The sequence below is a fragment of the Sarcophilus harrisii genome, chromosome X (genome assembly GCF_902635505.1).
Source record: "Sarcophilus harrisii chromosome X, mSarHar1.11, whole genome shotgun sequence".
Taxonomy (NCBI): Eukaryota; Metazoa; Chordata; class Mammalia; order Dasyuromorphia; family Dasyuridae; genus Sarcophilus; species Sarcophilus harrisii.
In genome coordinates, this window is record NC_045432.1 from 78,528,428 (window position 1) to 78,548,224 (window position 19,797).

The following is a 19,797-nucleotide window of genomic DNA, read 5'->3' on the forward strand; positions in this document are numbered from 1 at the left end:
AGTGGGGGTTTAACCACTTAGGGGATATAGTTTTTAAAAACCCCCCTTGAGGGATATTATATAATTTAATTTTGTTTTTTGTTTTTTTTTCTTTTTTTTTTTTTGTGAAGTTTAAGAGGAATTTAAAGTGGTGTTTATTGTGTTTGGTTTAAATTTACTTGGGAAAATTTTTTTTTGTTTTCCCTATGAGGAATGGGTTTTTGAAGCCCGGGGTTTGTTTTGGGAATTCCCGGGGATAATTTTTTATTTTTTTTTTTTTAAGGAAATTTTTTTTTGGGGTTTGTTTTTAATATTGTTGTTGGGAAGCCCTACAGAAAGGGGTTTTTTTTTTAAAAAAATTTTTTTTGTTTGGGTTTTAGGGGAATTTTGGTTGGGAAACCTACTGGGATTGGGTTTTGGTTTATTTCCAAATTAATTAAATTTTTTAAATTAATTGGTTTTGTGTGTGTGTTGGTTCCTCTTGGGGAAATTTTTTTTAAAATTTAATTTGGGGTTTTAATTTTTTAAATTTTTTGTGTGTGTGAAGCCACTTGAAATGTGGTTGTTTTTCCCAAAGGGATATTGTGTGGTTGGTTTTAATGGGGTTTTTATAATTTTTGGTTTTGTTTTCCCCATGAGGAATTTTTAAAATTAAAATTTTTGTTTGTTGGGAAGTTAAAAGGGAAAAATTAAATTATAATTAATATTTTATTTGTTGTTTGTTGGGAAGTTCTAAAATTTGGGGGGGTTTTTTTTATTTTTAAAAAAAAAAAATTTTTTTGTTGGTTTTCCCTTATAAAATTTTTGGTTTTGTGGTTTTAAAAGGGGTTTTTTGGGTTTTTCCCCTTTTTAAATTTAATGTGGTTTTGGTTTTTTGTGTTTTTCCCTTGGGATTTTGTTGTTGAATTCTCTAAAAGGGGTTTTAAAAAAAAATTTTAAATTTTTTTTTTTTGGGGGTTTGGGTTTTTGGGTTGGTTTTCCTATATGGGTTTTGTTGGGGTGTAATTCCCCCGGGAAAATTTTAAAATTTTTTTTTGGGGGGTTTTGGTGGTTAATTTTACAGAAAATATATTTTTTTTTAAAAAAAGGGTTTTGGGGGTTTAAAATAAGGGTTTTGGGTTTTTAATTTTTTTTTTAAAATTTTTGTTGTTTTGAAGTTCTCCATAATTAAATTGTTTTTGGTTGGCCTTACAAAGAAAATTTTTTTTTTGAAATTTTTGGGGCCCCCTTTGGGGATAATTTTGGTTTGGAAGCCCTTGGGGAAAATTTTTTTTTTTAATTTGGAATTATTTTTTTTTTTGGAAATTTCTGGGGATTTTTGGTTGGGTTTTGGGGGGTTTTTGGGGGGTACCTACAAAAAATTTTAAAATTAAAAAAAAAGGGGTTTTGGGTGGGTTGTTCCTCTGAAAGGTTTTTTTTAATTTTAAATATAAAATTTTTTTTTTGGGTTTTTTTGGGTTTGTGGTGTGTATTGGGGTTTAAAAATAAAGTGGGGTTTTGGGTTGGAAGCCATATAAAGGGAAATTTGGGTTTTGGAATTCCGAGGGAAAAAAATTTTTTGGGGGGGGTTTGGGTTTTCAAGAGGAATAGGGGGGAGTTTACTTGGGGGGGTGTTTGGAATTTCTAAGGGGTTTTGTTTTGTTTTTTCCCCAAAATTTTTTAATTTTTTTGGGGGTTGGAAACCAAAAAAATTTTTTTTAAACCCCACCAAGGAAAAATTTTGGGGGGGATTTGGGGTTATTTAAAAAAAATTTATTTAAGGGGGTTTTTGTTGGGAATTTAAAGGGAAAAAAAAGCCCAAATTGAAAAAAAAAAAATTTTAAAAAGTGGGGTTTTTTTAATTTTTTTAAAAAATAAAAAAGGTTTTTTTGGAATTAAGGGGAAATTTTGGTGAAAAGGGGGAAAAAAAATTTAATTAAGGGGGGGGGAAAGGCCCCTTTGGAAAGGGGGAAAATTATTTTAACCCTCACCCGGGATTTAAAGGGTTTTAAAAAGCCCTGGATTTTTAAAAAAAGTTCCTTAGGGTTAAATTTTTTTTGGGGGGTTTTTCCCCCCCCAGAAATGGGGGAGCCCCTTTGGGGGAAAATAATTTGGGGGGTTTTTAATTCCAGAATTTGGGGGAACCCCCTTAAAAAAGGGGGAAGAAAAGGAAAGGGAGGGGTTTTGAACCGGGGGAAAAAATTTTTAAAAAAGGGGTTTTTTGAAGTTTTGGGAGCTGGCACAGTTGCAGGTTACAGGGGAGGAATGGCCTGTAGGAAGGTTGAGGGTCTGGGCTGGGGAGAGTCCAGGCTCTCCGGGAGCCCTGAGCGGGAGGGGACAGAGGTATCTGTGTAGGTAAGAGGGAATTACCTTAAAAGAGAGCAGAGCGAAAGCCTGAAGCCTGGTACAAAAGAAGGGGGCAGGAAGAAAGTGGCACCTGGGAGAGTAGGCTGCCTGGCAGTCAGGGGCAGTGAGGAGATGGCTCCTAGCGTGTACCACGCGTTGCCATTGAAACTACGGAATTCCCAAGTTTCTGCTGGTTGTGAGGTCACTGGTGTGACAGTTAAGAGCTTAGGGTGGGGTGGGGGCAGAGTAGGGTGGGGGTGGGGGCAGAGTAGGGTGGGGGGGGCAGATTTGGGTGGGGGTGGGGCTGCAGGTGAAAATGGAAATATTATAACCAAATATACATGAAGGTCTGATGATCATGTGACAATCATCCCTCCCTGTAGCACAATGGTCTGCTCAATTTTTCCATTTTATCTGAATTTCACCCTGAATCTGACTTGGGGAGACCCCAGCTCTGTAAATATTTAAGCACCACCTCCCCCTCCACTTCCAAAGCCAGACTACTGCTTTAGAGAGTTTCCCTTCAATACACAGTTTCCCTGGGGAGGAAGCTTTCTTGAGGGCCGCACAAAAATCACTCACGATGTTTTTGGAGCTGTCCCTTGAAGGAGGGTTCCATTGAAAGTTGCCAAAAGATGCCTCTGCACGTCTGCAAATTATTAGATATATAGGTGAGACCCCTGATCTTGTTCAACCTCCCGATCCCTTCCCCCTTCCTCACCCCTATGGATTAAGGAGAACCCCTGCTGGGCTGCTTCAGCCCCTCCCCCCTAGCCCAACTGTCAGCTCCTTTGACTATGGGATTACCTGATGTTATGTCGAAGATTTGTCAGTTGTTCCAATCGATGTTCTGAGGGAGACTTGTACAGATATAGGGAGAATTTTCATTGTGATGTTCTTTTCTGCAAGCCCAAATTGGGGATGAGAATTGGTTTAGTATGGAGGACTCCCTGCTGTGCAGTTCAGGGTTTCCCCTCAACTGTTTCCCTAGGCAGGTTCCCTGCTGTTTCCCCAGCTTCTCCCTGCTAGGGAGGAGAGCAGGTGCTTTAAGTGTCATGTCCCCGAACCCTTGCAGTGCTGCTCAGTGTGGATTGGGTGATGTTTTAAGGAGGCCCCCCTGCTGTTCTGCTAAAGACTCCCCCGGATTTCTAAGTGATACATTGAGGAAGAGCTGTGTGGAGGTATATGGGGAGGATTCCCAGCTGGGATGCTCTGGAAAGCCAAAAGATCCATGAGAACTTGGATTATCAAGAACTCAGAGAAGTAGCGAAGCATTTCCCCCAACTCTCACTGTCCCAAGGAGCCCTGAAATTTCCCCAAGGGTCTTCTCCTACTCATGAGAGCTGTAGGATTGCCTAGAAATCACTTACCATGTTGTGGAATTCCCTTCACTAGGACTCTCCCCTCCTAGGTTGTTCAGGGACCACAGTGGCCTCGGTAACGGGAAAAAACGCCTATATGGAGAGATAGGAAGGCCATTTGTTCTCTACCTGAGGAACATCTGCCTATACACACTCCCCCCCCCCCCAATCGTAGCTTATTGGTTAAGAGCTAGTTTGCTAGAAGAGCCCTGGCTGTCCTGCTTAGGTGCCCCCCTCCCCAGCCATTGGAGGACTAGCTTTTCTTCTCCTGGAGGATTTCCTGTATTTGTTGGAGGGCTCCCTTCCCTCATTTCAATAAATCTCCTAAAAAGGACGGGAGCTGGGTTTGGAAGGAGGACTCCCTGTTGTGCTGAATGGAAGGGAGACCCTTGGTCTTGTCCCTCCAGATCCCTTCCCACACCCACCACAATGGCTAAGATGTAGCTTGGGAGGGAGACCCCTGCTGGGCTGCCTGATTTTCCCTCCCCCTCCTTGGCCCAGTTGTGTGTTAGTTTCTAGAGTATGGAGGGTTACCTCATGATCTGATGATTTTCCCGTTTTCCCAATCGATGTATTCTGGGGATGACTTGTACAGCTGTGTATAGGAAGAATTTTGAACTGTGATTATCTGAAACCCCAACTTCTAAAGGACAACTGCTTTAGTATGGGGGCTCCCTGCTGTGGGGCTAAGGCTTTCCCCCAACACACTGTTTCCCGGTGCCTGACCCTTGTTTTTTCCCTAAGAGTCTCCCCCTGCTAGAGAAGAGCTTGTCCTCCCGTCCCTGGTCATTAGTAGTATGTGGGTGAGGAGGCCTCTTTGTGCTTTACCTGAGGAACCCCTCCCATTTTGCTGTCCATTGAGCTTTTCTTTGTTGAAATTCTATTTTTTAAGCATTGATGTAAGCATTCATTTCTTTTCAAATACTTTTCTCCTTATACATGTTCATAAATTAAAAAAAAACACCCATTTCTTTTTGGGTGGCCATTGAACTTTGTATCTTAAAACAAATCCCTCAAGTGCGATTTATTTCTGGCTTTGCTTGAGCCTTGTAATGAGGGACCCCAGTTCTGATTTTCAGAACCACATAGAAGGAGGTTTTAGATTTCCTCTTTGTCCCATAATCCCTCAGGTTACTTTTTAAACCGCTAATAGTAACAGTATAGTTTAAAGTTCCATCTACCTCTTGGTAAATGGCTCACAATGGAATATTTGAAAAACCTTTTGGGACAACTAGTGGCCCATGAGGTGACAGGCTTGGGGCTCTGGGCGGTGGGGGAGGCAGGAGCTCCCAGCCTGGCCTAGAGGTGGGGAGAAGGACGATGGTTGGGCTCCCACTTACTGATTTATTGTGGTCTGCTTTCCTTCCCTGGGTCTCCTGTTCCTCCTCCTCCTCATGTCTGCTCGGCGTTGGATTGGTGGCTGTGGTGTGGGGGTAACCTTCATTCTAAGATCCCCGGACTGCGTTTACAGCACAAGCTGAAAATTGCACTCAGAGGGGGAAGCCCCAACACGCCCTCCTGCTGTCCCCGCCCACGCCCTCCCTGGGGCTGTCCAAGTGTTCCCTCCCCGCTGTGCCCCTTTGGGGCCCAAGGCCTCCTTGGGCCCCCGAAGAGGGGCTGCTCCTTGGGTGGTTCACTTCCCGTCTGAGATCTGACATTGGGCCGAGGAAGCAAGGCTCTGGTTTCTGCCACCCGGGCCGACCCGAAAACCCCCCCTGGGGTCCTTTAAGTCACTGAGGTCCCTCTTCCTAAAATCCACGACCCCTTAGGCTACCCGAGGGTTAGCATGTTTACCAGGAAGCAACTAGAAGGATTTCTATTCCCTTCTTAAACACTGTTATATGCCCGTGGTATCCATAAACACCCAGAACTGAAAACAAACCGGCCCCAGACCAGTCAGTGACGTCCCCCGGCCAGGGGCCCCTCGGGTTCCCGGCGAAAAGGGCAGTCCCTGCTGGCACAGTTGCAGGACAGGGGAGGAATGGTGAGGTTGGGGTCAGCTGGGGAGACTAAGGCCCTGGTTTTCAGGGATGGTCTCGAATCCTGGGGATCTCAAAGCCCTTTTTTAAGGGCTAAATTAAAAATAGTTATTTCCAATATGGTAAAAATTTATAAATAAACCGATTAACAAAAACTTTGGGAGAGCTCCGAATATTTTAGTAGGATAAAAGATTAAAAAACAAAAAGTTTGAGAACCCGCAGTCAGGCAGGGCCCTGGAAGGGAGGGAGGACTGCCTGGGAAGAAGTAAAAAATTGAAAAAACCTAAAAAAGGGGGGAAGCTTGAAGCCTTATAGAAAAGAGAGAAAAAAGAGAAGGGAAGGAAGAGAAAGAAAGGGGAGGAAGAAGAGGAAGGGAGGAAAGAGGAGGAGGAGGAGGAACAGAGGTAGGCAACCCGGAGGTGGGCCTGCCTGGGGGAGCAGTGGCGTGAGTGGTGCCTGTGCTGCTTTTATGCAGTTAGGAGGCCTGTTGGTGATTGTGAGGTCACTGGTGTGGCAACTATGGACTTAGGGTGGGGTTGGGGTGGGGTTGGGGGGGGTAGGACGGTTTGGGTGGGGGATGGGAGTGAAATTGGAAATGATTATAACGAAATTTCCACGTTTGGCCATGGGACGAACCCATCAGATGTGCCCCAATTTGCAATAAACTTTGGGGGGAAGTTCAGTCGGCCGGTCGGTTGGGTGACCCCTCATCCTGGCTGAAAGCCACCCTTCCCGGCTGCCAGGCCATCAGCATTGGTTGGGGACCGGGATGGGCCCAGCTACTTAACCCTTCCCCGGAAAGCCACTTTGGTTGTGGTGTCACTTTTGTTCCCCTTTGTTCACCCGGCCAGGGGGCTGGCTCATCCCTTCCCTTGGGGTAGGAGGGCGGTGACCAGTGTTTGTCCCTAAAATGTTCGAAGCTAATGAAGGGTCCTTGGATCATGTGACATTATCCTCCCTGTAGACAATTTTTATTTTTATTTGAATTTCACCTGAACTGGCTTGGGGACCCTCGTTTTTTTAGCTGTTTTCAAGTCCCCCCCAGGCCCCAAAGCCAGACCGCCCCTCAATGTATGCAGAGAGGAGGCAAACCAAGAATTGGGCTCTCCCTTTCCAAAACTGTTGTGGCTCTCCCCCCACCCTCCCCTACCAGGATCACATTCGGCCCTGGACCCCAATCCCAAGCCGATAGAACACTGTCATTGTTTCGGGCTTTTCTGAATAAGGACGATGCCAGGCCGGCCAGCTGAGTGGCCTGGCCATGAACTCTGGGAACTGGACTTATATTGGAAGAGAGACCCCTGGTTCTCTTGTTCCAGATCCCTTCCCCATATAAAAAAAACATTTAGGGAGAAAATGCCCCCTGGAGGTCAGGTGGATTGGAGGACCCTGCTGTTCTAAAAGATTAAAGTTTCTAATAAATGTGTTGGAAGGCTGGAGAAATAGGGGAGAATTTCCAGCTGGGATGCTCTGGAACCCCACAATGTTGATGAGAAGTGAGATGTTATGGAAACCTGGCTGATGTGTAACTTAGCATTTCCCCCCAACACTCAATTTCCTTAAGGGTCTCCCCCTGCTAGCCATGAGAACTGGGCTTTTAAGGGGGGCTGCCTTCAGGCCTAAACAGAGATCAGTCTCCATGTTCTGGAGCTGTCTTTGGAGGAGGACCCCCTGCTGTGCTGGTGAAGGCCGCCACTGCCAAGACTCCTGGTCTTGTTTGCCCAGATCACTTCCTAAACCCACCACAATGGCTAAGATCTAGCTTGGGAGGAAGAACCCCTACTAGGCGGGAGAGAGAGAGAGAGAGAGAGAGAAAGAGAGAGAATGAAATATTTTTGAGCTGTGGTAGTTGACCCGCAAATTATATTTGATTGGGTTTGGAGGGTTTTATTGTCCATCTGTTTTGCAAATTTCCCAGATAAACCAAGGGTTTAACAAGGAGATTCCTCCCCTGTGGGAACCCCATTGGGTGACCCCCCCTGCTGCTCTGAGGAAGGATTCCCCCTCCCCAGGGTGTTTTCCTAGGAAAGGTGTACATTTCGCAGGGGAGACATCAGGACTTTATTCTGGAACCATGTGTTGATGAGAACTGGTTATATGGAGGTTCCCCACAAACAAAGTTAAAAAGTTGTGTGGGAGGACCCATGCTCCCCCCATGACCCAGAACGTCTTTTGTTGGGAGGGATCTTGTCTCATGAAACCTCAAGGAGGACGGAGTGTGTTTGAGGGGAGGACTCCCTGCTGTTGAGTGGTTGAGAGCCCCTGGTCTTTTCACCCCAGATCCCTTCCCATACACATCCAATGGCTGTCTGGCTTTGGGGAGGCCCTGCTGGTGGCTTCTGTTCTCCCTCCTCCTCCGAAATGCCCTTAGATTTATGACTGGGCAGTTACAGAATAGATATTTAGAACACAGATATCTATATCTATACAACAAAAGGGAAAGGAGGAGAGAAAGAAGGAGAGAGGAAGAGAAAGGAAAGAAAGAAGGATAGAGAAACAGAGGAGAGAAAAAAAGAGAGAGAGAAAGAGAAAGGAGACAGGAGAGAGTGAAAGCAAAAGAAAAGAGAGAGAGAGTAGGAGAGAGAAAGCGAAAGAGAGGAGAGAGAAGAAAGAGAGAGAAGAGAAAAAGAAGGATAGAAAGAGAGAAGAGAAAGAAGGAGAAAAGAGAGAGAGAATATATATATATATATATATATATATATATATATATATTTTGAGCTGTGATGCTCTGGACCCCCAAATTATAGGTTTCAATTGGCGTAGTATGGAGGAACCCTTATTGTCCATCTAACGGTTTGCCTGCAAATTCTCCCACAATGACCTAGAAGGGGGTTTCAAAAAGGAATTTCCTCCCTCGCTAAGGACCCCCCACTGTGGGCCGCCCAACAGACCCCTCCTGTGTTCTGAGGAAGGATTCCCCCTCCCCATGGGGATTAACTAGGAAAGGTGTACATTTCTTGAGGGGAGACATCAGACTATTCTAAACCAATGTTGATAAGAACTGGCAGTTGGAGGTTCCCCCACAAACACACAGTTTTACAAAGGGTTTGGGGAGGACCCCTTATTTCTCCCCCCATGACCTAGAACCCTCTTTTGTTGGGAGGACCCCCGATTATGAAATCTCAAGGAGGACGGGAGCTGTTTGGAGGGAAGACTCCCTGCTGTGCTCAGTGCTTGGGACACCCCTGGTCTTGTTGGACCACATCCCTTCCCAGACACATCACAATAGCTAAGGTCTGGCTTGGTGGGGAGAGCCCCTGCTGGGCAGCTTCACTTCTCCCTCCTCCTCAACTGAAATGCCCCTTAGATTTATGACTAGGAGGCAAAGCTATACAGATATAGATATTTATACACACAGATATATCCATATCTATATACAGAGAAAGGGAAAGAAAGGAGAGAGAAGGAGAGAGAGAGAAAGCAAAAGAGAGGAGAGAGAAGAAAGAGAGAGAGAAAGTGACAGGAAAGAGAAGAAGAGAGAAAGAGAAATAGAGGAGAGAAAGAAGAACAAAAAAGGAGAGAGATAGAAAGAAAGAGAGGGGAGAAAGAAGGATAGAAAGAGAGAAGAGAAAGGAGAAAAAAGAGAGAGAGAGAGAGGGAATGAATGTACTTTGAGCTGTGATGCTCTGAACCCCCAAATTAAAGATTAGATTGGGATTAGTATGGAAATTCCCAACAAAAACACTGTTGTACAAAGATTTTGGGGAGGACCCCTTATGTTCTCCCCCTTCTATGACCCAGAACCCTCTTTGTTGGGAGGGATCTCTTCCTAGATGCTCATGAAACTCTCAAGGAGGACAGGAGCTGTGTTTGGAGGGAGGACTCCCTGCTGTGTTCAGTGCTTGGGAGACCCCTGGTCTTGTTCACCCAGATCCCTTCCCATACACATCACAATGGCTAAGGTCTGGCTTGGGGGGGAGAGCCCCTGCTGGGCGGCTTCTCTTCTCCCTCCTCCTCAATTGAAATGCCCCTTAGATTTATGACTAGGAGAGAAAGCTATACAGATATAGATATTTAGACACACAGATATATCCATACCTATATACAGAGAAAGGGAAAGAAACGAGAGAGAAGGAGAGAGTGAAAGTGAAAGAAAAGGGAGGAGAGAGAAGGAGAGAGAGAAAGTGAAAGAGAGGAGAGAGAAGAAAGAGAGAGAAAGAGAAAGAAGAACAAGAAAGAGAGAGATAGAAAGAAAGAGAGGAGAGAAAGAAGGGTAGAAAGAGAGAAGAGAAAGAGGGAGAAAAGAGAGAGAGAGAGAGAGGGAATGAATATATTTTGAGGTGTGATGCTTTGGACCCTTAAATTACAGATTAGATTAGGATTAGTGTGGAGGTTCCCAACAAAAACACTGTTGTACAAAGATTTTGGGGAGGACCCCTTATGTTCTCCCCCTGCCATGACCCAGAACTCTCTTTGTTGGGAGGGATCTCTTCCTAGATGGTCATGAAACTCTCAAGGAGGACAGGAGCTGTGTTTGGAGGGAGGACTCCCTGCTGTGCTCAGTGCTTGGGAGACCCCTGGTCTTGTTGGCCCAGATCCCTTCCCGTACGCATCACAATGGCTAAGGTCTGACTTGGGGGGGAGAGCCCCTGCTGGGCAGCTTCACTTCTCCCTCCTGCTCAACTGAAATGCCCCTTAGATTTTTGACTAGGAGACAAAGCTACACAGATATAGATATAAATATACACACGTATATCTGCATCTATATACACAAAAAGAGAGAGGACAGGAAGGAGGAGAGAGAAAGAGAAAGAGGAAAGAAAGAAGGATAGAGAGAAAAACAGGAGACAAAGGAGAGAGAGAGAGAGAGAGAGAGAGAGAGAGAGAGAGAGAGAGAAAGGAGAGCTAAGAAGGAGAGAAAGCAAAAGAAAAGAGGGGAGAGAGAAGGAGAGAGAGAAAGCGACAGGAGAGAGAAGTAGAGAGAAAGAGAAAGAGAGAAAGAAGAACAAGAAGGAGACAGATAAAAAGAGAGGAGAGAACGAAGGAAGAGAAAAGAGAGAAAAAGAGAGAGAGAGAGAATGAGAATATTTTCAGCTGTGATGCTCTGCACCCAAAAATTTTAGGTTATATTGGGATTAGTGGAGGAACCCTTGTTGTCCATCTAAGAGTTTTTCTGCAAATTCTCCCACAATGACCCAGAAGGGGCTTCAAAAAGCAGACTTCCTCCTCTGCTGTGCAGGGAGCCCCCACCGTTGGCCCTCCCTGCTGCTCTGGGGAAGGATTCCCCCCTTTCTCCCATGGGGGTTTTCCTAGGTAAATGTATGCATTTCTGTGTAGGGGAGATATCAGTGACTTTGTTCTGGAACCCCATCTGTTGCTGAGAACTGGCTTAGTATGGAGGTTCCCCACAAACACACGGTTGTACAATGGCTTTGGGGAGGACCCCTTATGTCCTTCCCCTGCCATGACCCAGAACCCTCTTTGTTGGGAGGGATCTCTTCCCAGATGCTCATGAAACTCTCAAGGAGGACGGAGCTGTGTTTGGAGGGAGGACTCCCTGCTGTGCTGAGTGGTTGAGAGACCCCTGGTCTTGTTCACCCAGATCCCTTCCCATACACATCACAATGGCTAAAGTCTGGCTTGGGGGGGAGAGCCCCTGCTGGGTGGCTTCTGTTCTCCCTCCTCCTCAACTGAAATGCCCCTTAGATTTTTGACTGGGAGGCAAAGCTATACAGATACAGATATAAATATATACACATATATCTATGTATCTATATACATAGAAAGAGAGGAGAGAAAGAAGGAGAGAGAGTGAAAGAGAAAGGAAAGAAAGAAGGATAGAGAAACAGAGGAGAGAAAGAAGAGAGAGAGAGAAAGAGAAAGGAGAGAGGAGAGAGTGAAAGCAAAAGAAAAGAGAGAGAGAGACAAGAAGGAGAGAGATAGAGAGCAGAGAAAGAAGAAGGGGGAGGAAAGAGAGAGAGAGAGAATATATATATATATATATATATATATATATCTCACAGCTCAATATATATATATATATATATATATATATATATAATGACCTAGAAGGGGCTTCAAAAAGGAGATTTCCTCCTCTGCTGCTAAGGGACCCCCCACTGTGGGCCTGCTCCTCTACATACAGACCCCTCCCTGCTGTTCTGAGGAAGGATTCCCCCCTCTCTCCCATGGGTGTTTTCCTAGGAAAGTGTATGCGTTTCTTTGTAAGGGAGACATCAGTGACTTTGATTCTGGAACCACATCTGGTGATAAGAACTGGCTTAGTGTGGAGGTTCCCCACAAACACACTTGTATAAAGATTTTGGGGAGGACCCCTTATGTTCTCCCCCTGCCATGACCCAGAACCCTCTTTGTTGGGAGGGATCTCTTCCCAGATGCTCATGAAACTCTCAAGGAGGACGGGAGCTGTGTTTGGAGGGAGGACTCCCTGCTGTGCTCAGTGCTTGGGAGACCCCTGGTCTTGTTCACCAGGTCCCTTCCCATACACATCACAATGGCTAAGGTCTGGCTTGGGGAGAGCCCTCTGGAGTCTCACTCTCCCTCCTCCTCAACTGAAATGCCCCTTAGATTTATGACTAGGAGGCAAAGCTATACAGATATAGATATTTAGACACACAGATATATCCATATCTATATACAGAGAAAGGGAAAGAAAGGAGAGAGAAGGAGAGAGAGAGAAAGCGACAGGAAAGAGAAGAGAGAAAGAGAAAGAGAGGAGAGAAAGAAGAACAAGAAGGAGAGAGATAGAAAGAAAGAGAGGAGAGAAAGAAGGATAGAAAGAGAGAAGAGAAAGGAGAAAAAAGAGAATGAATATACTTTGAGGTGTGATGCTCTGAACCCCCAAATTACAGATTAGATTGGGATTAGTATGGAGGTTCCTCACAAACACAGGGTTGTACAAAGGTTTTGGGAGAGAGAAAGAGAGAGGATAGAGAAACAGGGGAGAGAAAGAAGAAGAGAGAAAGAGAAAGGAGAGAGAAGGAGAGAGGGAAAGTGAAAGAAAAGAGAGGAGAGAGAAGGCAAGAGAGAAAGTGAAAGAGCAGAGAGAGAAGAGAGAAAGCAACAGGAGAGAGAAGAGAAAGAGGGGAAAAAGAAGAACAAGAAGGAGAGAGATAGAAAGAGAGGAGAGAAAGAAGGATAGAAAGAGAGAAGAGAAAGAAGGAGAACAGAGAGAGAGAGAAAGAGAGAGAATATATATATATTGGAGCTGTGATACTCTGGACCCCCAAAGTATGGTTAGATTGGGATTAGTGGAGGAACCCTTATTGTCTATCTAACTGTTTCCCTACAAATTCTCCCACAATGACACAGAAGAGGTTTCACAAAGGAGATTCCCTCCCCTGCTGCTCAGGGACCCCCCACCGTGGGCCTGCTCCTCTACATACAGACCCCTCCCTGCTGTTCTGAGGAAGGATTCCCCCCTCTCTCCCATGGGTGTTTTCCTAGGAAAGTGTATACATTTCTGTGTAGGGGAGACATCAGTGACTTTATTCTGGAAGACCATCTGCTAATGAGAACTGGCTTAGTGTGGAGGTTCCCCACAAACACACGGTTGTACAATGGTTTTGGGGAGGACCCCTAATGTTCTCCCCCTGCTATGACCCAGAACCCTCTTTGTTGGGAGGGTTCTCTTCCTAGATACCTAAACTGTCAGGAGGACGGAGCTTGTTTGGGGGAGGACTCCCTGCTGTGCCAGTGTTGGGGACCCCCTGTCTTTTGGGCCCAGATCCTTCCCATAACATCACAATGGTAAGGTCTTTTGGGGAGGGCCCCTGCCGGGGCTTACTTTTCCCCCTCAAGCTAGTTGACCCTTAGATTTTTAACTAAGAAGAAGACCTATACAGATCTATCTATCTATGTCTCTACACAGAGAAAGTGAGAAAGAGAAAGAGAGGAGAGAGGGAGAAAGGAGAGAGGAGAGAAGGAGGAGGAAAAGAAAAACACACAAGAGAATAGAACCTTTTGAGGTTTGATGCTCTGGACCCCCCAAATTATAGGTTTGAATTGGCATAGTATGAAAGAATTTTTGTCCATCTAATGGTTTCCCTACAAATTCTCCCACAACACAGAAGGGGCTTCAAAAAGCAGATTTCCTCCTCTGCTGTGCAGGGACCCCCCATTGTGGGCCCTCCTTGCTGTTCTGAGGAAGAGTTTCCCCCTTTCTCCCATGTGTGTTTTCCTAGGAAAGTGTATACATTTCTGTGTAGGGGAGACATCAGTGACTTTATTCTGGAAGACCATCTGCTAATGAGAACTGGCTTAGTGTGGAGGTTCCCCACAAACACATGGTTGTACAATGGTTTTGGGGAGGACCCCTAATGTTCTCCCCCTGCTATGACCCAAAACCCTCTTTGTTGGGACGGATCTCTTCCTAGATACTCATGAAACTCTCAAGGAGGACGGGAGCTGTGTTTGGAGGGAGGACTCCCTGCTGTGCTCAGTGCTTGGGAGACCCCTGGTCTTGTTGGCCCAGATCCCTTCCCATACGCATCACAATGGCTAAGGTCTGGTTAGGTGGGGAGAGCCCCTGCTGGGCGGCTTCACTTCTCCCTCCTCCTCAATTGAAATGCCCCTTAGGTTTATGAGTAGGAGGCAAAGCTATACAGATATAGATATTTAGACACACAGATATATCCATATCTATATACAGAGAAAGGGAAAGAAACGAGAGAGAAGGAGAGAGTGAAAGCGAAAGAGAGGAGAGAGAAGAAAGAGAGAGAGAAAGCGACAGGAGAGAGAAGAAGAGAGAAAGAGAAAGAGAAAGAAGAACAAGAAAGCAAGAGAAAGAAATCGAGGAGAGAAAAAAGGGTAGAAAGAGAGAAGAGAACGGAGAAAAAAGAGAAAGAGAGAGAGAGAGAGAGGGAAATGAATATATTTTGAGTTGTGATGCTCTGGACCCCTAAATTACAGATTAGATTGGGATTAGTGTGGAGGTTCCCAACAAAAACACTATTGTACAAAGACTTTGGGAGGACCCTTATGTTCTCCCTCATGACCTAGAACCCTTTGTTGGAGGGATCTCTTCCTAGATATTCATGAACCTTCAAGGAGGACGGAGCTGTGTTTGGAGGGAGGACTCCTGCTGTGCTCAGTGGCTTGGGAGACCCCTGGTCTTGTTGGCCCAGATCCTTCCCATGCACACATGGCTAAGGTCTGGCTTGGGGGAGAGCCTGTTGGAGATTCACTTTCCTCCTCCTCAACCTAAATCCCTTAGATTTATGACTAGGAGGCCAACCTGTAGAGATACAGATATTTATACACGCAGATATCTATATCTATATACAGGGAAAGGGAAAGAGAGGAGAGAACGGAGAGAGAGAAACAAAGAGGAAAGAAAGAAGGGTAGAGAAACAGAGGAGAGAATGAAGAGAGAGAAAAGTGAAAGGAGAGAGGAGAGAGTGGGAGAGAGAGAAAGCAAAAGAGAGGAAAGAGAAGAGTGAGAGGATGAAGGATAGAAAGAGACAAGAGAAAGAAGGAGAAAAGATAGAGAGAGAATATATATATATATATATATATATATATATATATATATATATATATATATCTTGAGGTGTGATGCTCTGGACCCCTAAATTATAGGCTAGATTGGGATTAATATGGAGGAAGCCTTATTGTCCATCTAACAGTTTCCCTGGAAATCCTCCCACAATGACCCAGAAGGGGCTTCAAAAAGGAGATTCTCCTCTGCTGCTCAGGGACCCCCCGCTGTGGGCCCTCCCTCCTGCCCTGAGGAAGGATTCCCCCCTCTCTCGCATGGGTATTTTCCTAGGAAAGTGTGTACATTTCTGTGTAGGGGAGACATCAGTGACTTTATTCTGGAACCACATGTGTTGATGAGAACTGGCTTAGTATGGAGGTTCCCCACAAACACATGGTTGTATAAAGGTTCATGGAGGACCGTTATGTTCTCCTCCTTCTATGACCCAGAACCCTCTTTGTTGGGAGGGATCTCTTCCTAGATGGTCATGAAACTCTCAAGGAGGACAGGAGCTGTGTTTGGAGGGAGGGACTTTGTTGTGTCAGTGCTTGGGAGACACCTGGTCTTGTTGGCCGATCCTTCCCATACACATCACAATGGCTAAGGTCTGGCTTGGGGAGAGAGCCCCTTGTTGGCGCCTTTCTTCTTCTTCTTCAAATTGAAATGCCCCTTAGATTTATGATAGGAGGAAGACCTATACAAATATAGATATATAGATGTATATATATATATATATATATAATATACATATATATCTATATCTACCTTTATATAGAAAAAGAGAGAATGCAAAGAGAGGAGAGAAAGGAGAGAGAGAAAAAGAAAGAGAGGAGAGAAACAAGAAGAAGGAAGAGAGAGAGAGAGAGAGAGAGAGAGAGAATATATTTTGAGTTGTGATGCTCTGGACCCCTAAATTACAGATTACATTGGGATTAGTATGGAGGCTCCCCCAAACACACTGTGGTACACTGGTTTTGGGGAGGACCTCTTATGTTCTCCCCCTGCTATGACCCAGAACCCTCTTTGTTGGGAGGGGTCTCTTCCCAGATGCTCATGAAACTCTCAAGGAGGACGGGAGCTGTGTTTGGAGGGAGGACTCCCTGCTGTGCTCAGTGCTTGGGAGACCCCTAGTCTTGTTGGCCCAGATCCCTTCCCATACACATCACAATGGCTAAGGTCTGGTTAGGTGGGGAGAGCCCCTGCTGGGCGGCTTCACTTCTCCCTCCTCCTAAACTCAGTTGCCCCTTAGATTTTTAACTAAGAGGAAGACCTATACAGTTCTATCTATCTATCTCTCTATACAGAGAAAGTGAGAAAGGGAAAGAGAGGAGAGAGAGGAGAGAAAGGAGAGAAAGAGAGGAGAGAGAAGGAGGAGGAAAGAAAAGACACACACACACAGAGAATGAGAACATTTTGAGCTGTGAGGTTCTGGACCCCCAAATTATAGGTTTGAATTGGCATAGTATGAAAGAATCTTTATTGTCCATCTAATGGTTTCCCTACAAATTTTCCCACAATGACACAGAAGGGGCTTCAAAAAGCAGATTTCCTCCTCTGCTGTGCAGGGACCCCCCATCGTGGGCCCTCCTTGCTGTTCTGAGGAAGAGTTTCCCCCTTTCTCCCATGTGTTTTTCCTAGGAAAGTGTATACATTTCTGTGTGGGGAGTTTGGACTTTATTCTGGAACCCCATCTGTTGCTGAGAACTGGCTTAGTTGGGAGGTTCCCCACAAAACACAGGTTGTAAATGGTTTGGGGAGGACCCCTTATGTTCTCCCCTGCCAGATCCAGAACCCTTTGTTGGGAGGGATCTCGTCCTAGATGTCATGAAACTCTCAAGGAGGACAGGAGTGTGTTTGGAGGGAAGACTCCCTGTGTGCTCGTGCTTGGGGACCCCTGGTCTTGTTCACCCGATCCTTCCCATACGCATCACAATGGCTGGTCTGGCTTGGGAGGCCCCTGTGGTGATTTCTTCCCTCCTCCTCAATTGAAATGCCCTTAGATTTTGACTAGAGAAAAGCTATACAGATATGAATTTAGACACACAGATATTATATATACAGAAAAGGGAAAGAAACAAAAGGAGAGAGGAAAGTGAAAGAAAAGGGGGAGAGAGAAGGAGAGAGAAAGAAAAAAGAAGAAAGGAGAAAGAGAAAGAAGAACAAGAAAGAGAGGGGAAAGAGAGGAGAGAAAAGGGAGAAAGAGAAGAAAAGAGGGAGAAAAAGAGAGAGAGAGAGAGGAATGAATATATTTTGAGGTGGATGCTTTGGACCCTTAAATTACAGATTAGATTAGGATTAGTGTGGGTTCCCAACAAAAAAATGTTGTACAAAGATTTTGGGAGGACCCTTATGTTCTCCCCTGCCATGACCCAGAACTCTTTTTGTTGGGAGGGATCTTTCCTAGATGGTCATGAAACTCTCAAGGAGGACAGGGCTGTTTTGGGGGAGGACCCCGTGTGTAGTGCTTGGGGAGACCCTGGTCTTGTTGGCCCAGATCCCTTCCCGTACGCATCACAATGGCTAAGGTCTGGCTTGGCGGGGAGAGCCCCTGCTCGGTGACTTCTCTTCTTCCTCCTCCTCAGCTCAATTGCCCCTTAGATTTTTGACTGGGAGGAAGACCTTTGTGCGGGAACACACATGCACACACACACACATACGTATATATATTAGAGAGAGAAATAAAGAGAGAGAGACAGAGACAGAGAATTTTAGCTGTGATTGTTTGGACCCCAAAATAATACATGAGAAGTGGATCAGTCTGCAGGATTCCCTGCTGTGTAGGTTAGGGTTTCCCTGTCTTTCTTTTGTATAAGGAGCATGACATTCTGTGCCGTGGAGGGACCTGGCCATGAATTCTTGGAACAAAACCTCTGTTGGAGGGGAGATCCTTTGTCATGTCCCTCCGGATCCTTCCCCTTCCCCACTACAATGGATTCAAGTGGTGAGTAGGGGAGAACCCCCTGTGTGTGTAGGGGGTCTTGCATGGGGATTAGCCTGGAAAGTCCCTTTGTTCCCCAAGGGATTTCCTTGTATTTCTAATAAATACTTTCTGAGGAATGGCTGTGTTGAGGCATATGGGGAGAATTTGCAGCTGGGATTTTCTGGAGCCCCACAATGTTGACAAGAAGGATATGTTCTGGAGAATTCTCAGATGTCACACATTTCTCCCCCAGCACTTTCCCCAGGGGTTTGAGAGGAACCCTGTTATTTTTAAGTTCCCCAGCCATGAGGTGTGTTTGGGGTTTCCCTTCAGGGGCCAAAGAAATCCGTGTTTTGGAGTGCCGTTGGGCCCTTTAGGTTGAAGGACACCCCTGCAGTCTGCAAATTAGACCTGAGTTAGTAAGGAGACCCCTGGTCTTGTTCCCCAATCCTTCCTTTCCCCCCACTGCATTGGCTGTTGGTGGGAGAACCCTTGTTCTTGGGGCTGCCCTGTGTTGATTGGATGATCTTAATAAGGAGGACTCCCTGCTGTTTTGTAAAGATTCCCCAGTAATGTGAGTAGATATATTCTTAGAAGGAGCTGTGCACATCACTGTGGGGAGAACTTTAAACTGGGGATTCTGGAACCCCTGAGAACTGGCTTAGCATGGAGGAGCCCTTGCTGGGCATCTAACGGTTTCCCTGCAAGTTCTCCCACAATGACCCAGAAGGGGCTTCAAAAAGGAGATTCTCTCCTCTGCTGCTCAGGGACCCCCCATTGGGGACCTGTTCTTCTACATACAGACCCCTCCCTGCTGCTCTGAGGAAGGATTCCCCCCTCTCTCCCATGGGTGTTTTCCTAGGGAAGAATCCGCAGTTCTATGTAGGGGAGACATCCTGTTGTGTAGCTGTGGACCCGTCTCTTATTGATGAGAATTGGCTTAATAGGGAGGGACCCTACTGTATAGCGAAATGTTTTCCCCTTTGGGAGTTTTTCATTTTCTTTCCCTGCTATAAACCAGACCATTCTTTGTTGGGAGGACTCCCAAATGCTCCCGAATCTCTCAGAGAGGACGGGAGCTGTGTTTGGAGGGAGGATCCCCTGCAGAGCGGAATGGTTGGAAGACCCCTTGTCTTGTTCCCCGGATCCCGTCCCACACCCAGCACAATGGCTAAGATCTAGTTTAGGAGGGAGACCCCTGCAGGGCGACTTCTGTTGTCCCTCCTCCTCAGCTCGATTGTTGCTTAGCTTTTTGAATAAGAGGAAGACCTATGGATACACACACACACACACACACACACACACACACACACACACATATATATTTAGTGAGAGAGAGAAATACATTATATATATATAGTGAGAGAGAAAGAATATTTTGAGCTGGGATTCTCTGGAGCCCCACATTACCCAGGAGAACTGGATTAGTGTGGAGGATTCCCTGCTGTGCAGTTAAGGGTTTCCTTGTGGAGGACCCTGGTTATTTTCCTAAGCATGTCTCCTTGCCAGGGCAGAGAACTGTTGCTTTAGGGAGGACTCTCCTCTGTACCAGGGGGATGCCATTCTGTGTGGTTGACAGATCTGGCCAGGAACTCTGGGAACAAGACCTATATTGGAAGGGAGACCCTTGTCATGTCCCTCTGGCTCCCTTGCCCTTCCCCACCACAAGGGATTCAAGCTAACTTAGGAGCCAGAACCCCTTCTGAGGTGCTCAGGGAGGCTCCAGCGTGGATTGGGGGACCTTGGAAAGTAGGACTCCCTGCTGTTGTGCAGAAGACTCTCCCGGATTTCTA

The 19,797-nt window shown here is 45.9% G+C and overlaps 1 long non-coding RNA gene across 1 annotated transcript; it reads right to left on the minus strand.

The window, feature by feature from the left end:
• Positions 1 to 2,853: 2,853 nt before the first annotated feature.
• LOC100922947 lies at positions 2,854 to 5,121 on the minus strand. Its single transcript, XR_004230607.1, has 5 exons — positions 5,006 to 5,121; positions 4,200 to 4,260; positions 3,675 to 3,758; positions 3,112 to 3,206; positions 2,854 to 2,953 (listed from the first exon to the last, which is right to left on the minus strand). It is a non-coding gene; the product is annotated as an uncharacterized LOC100922947 (long non-coding RNA).
• Positions 5,122 to 19,797: the final 14,676 nt, after the last annotated feature.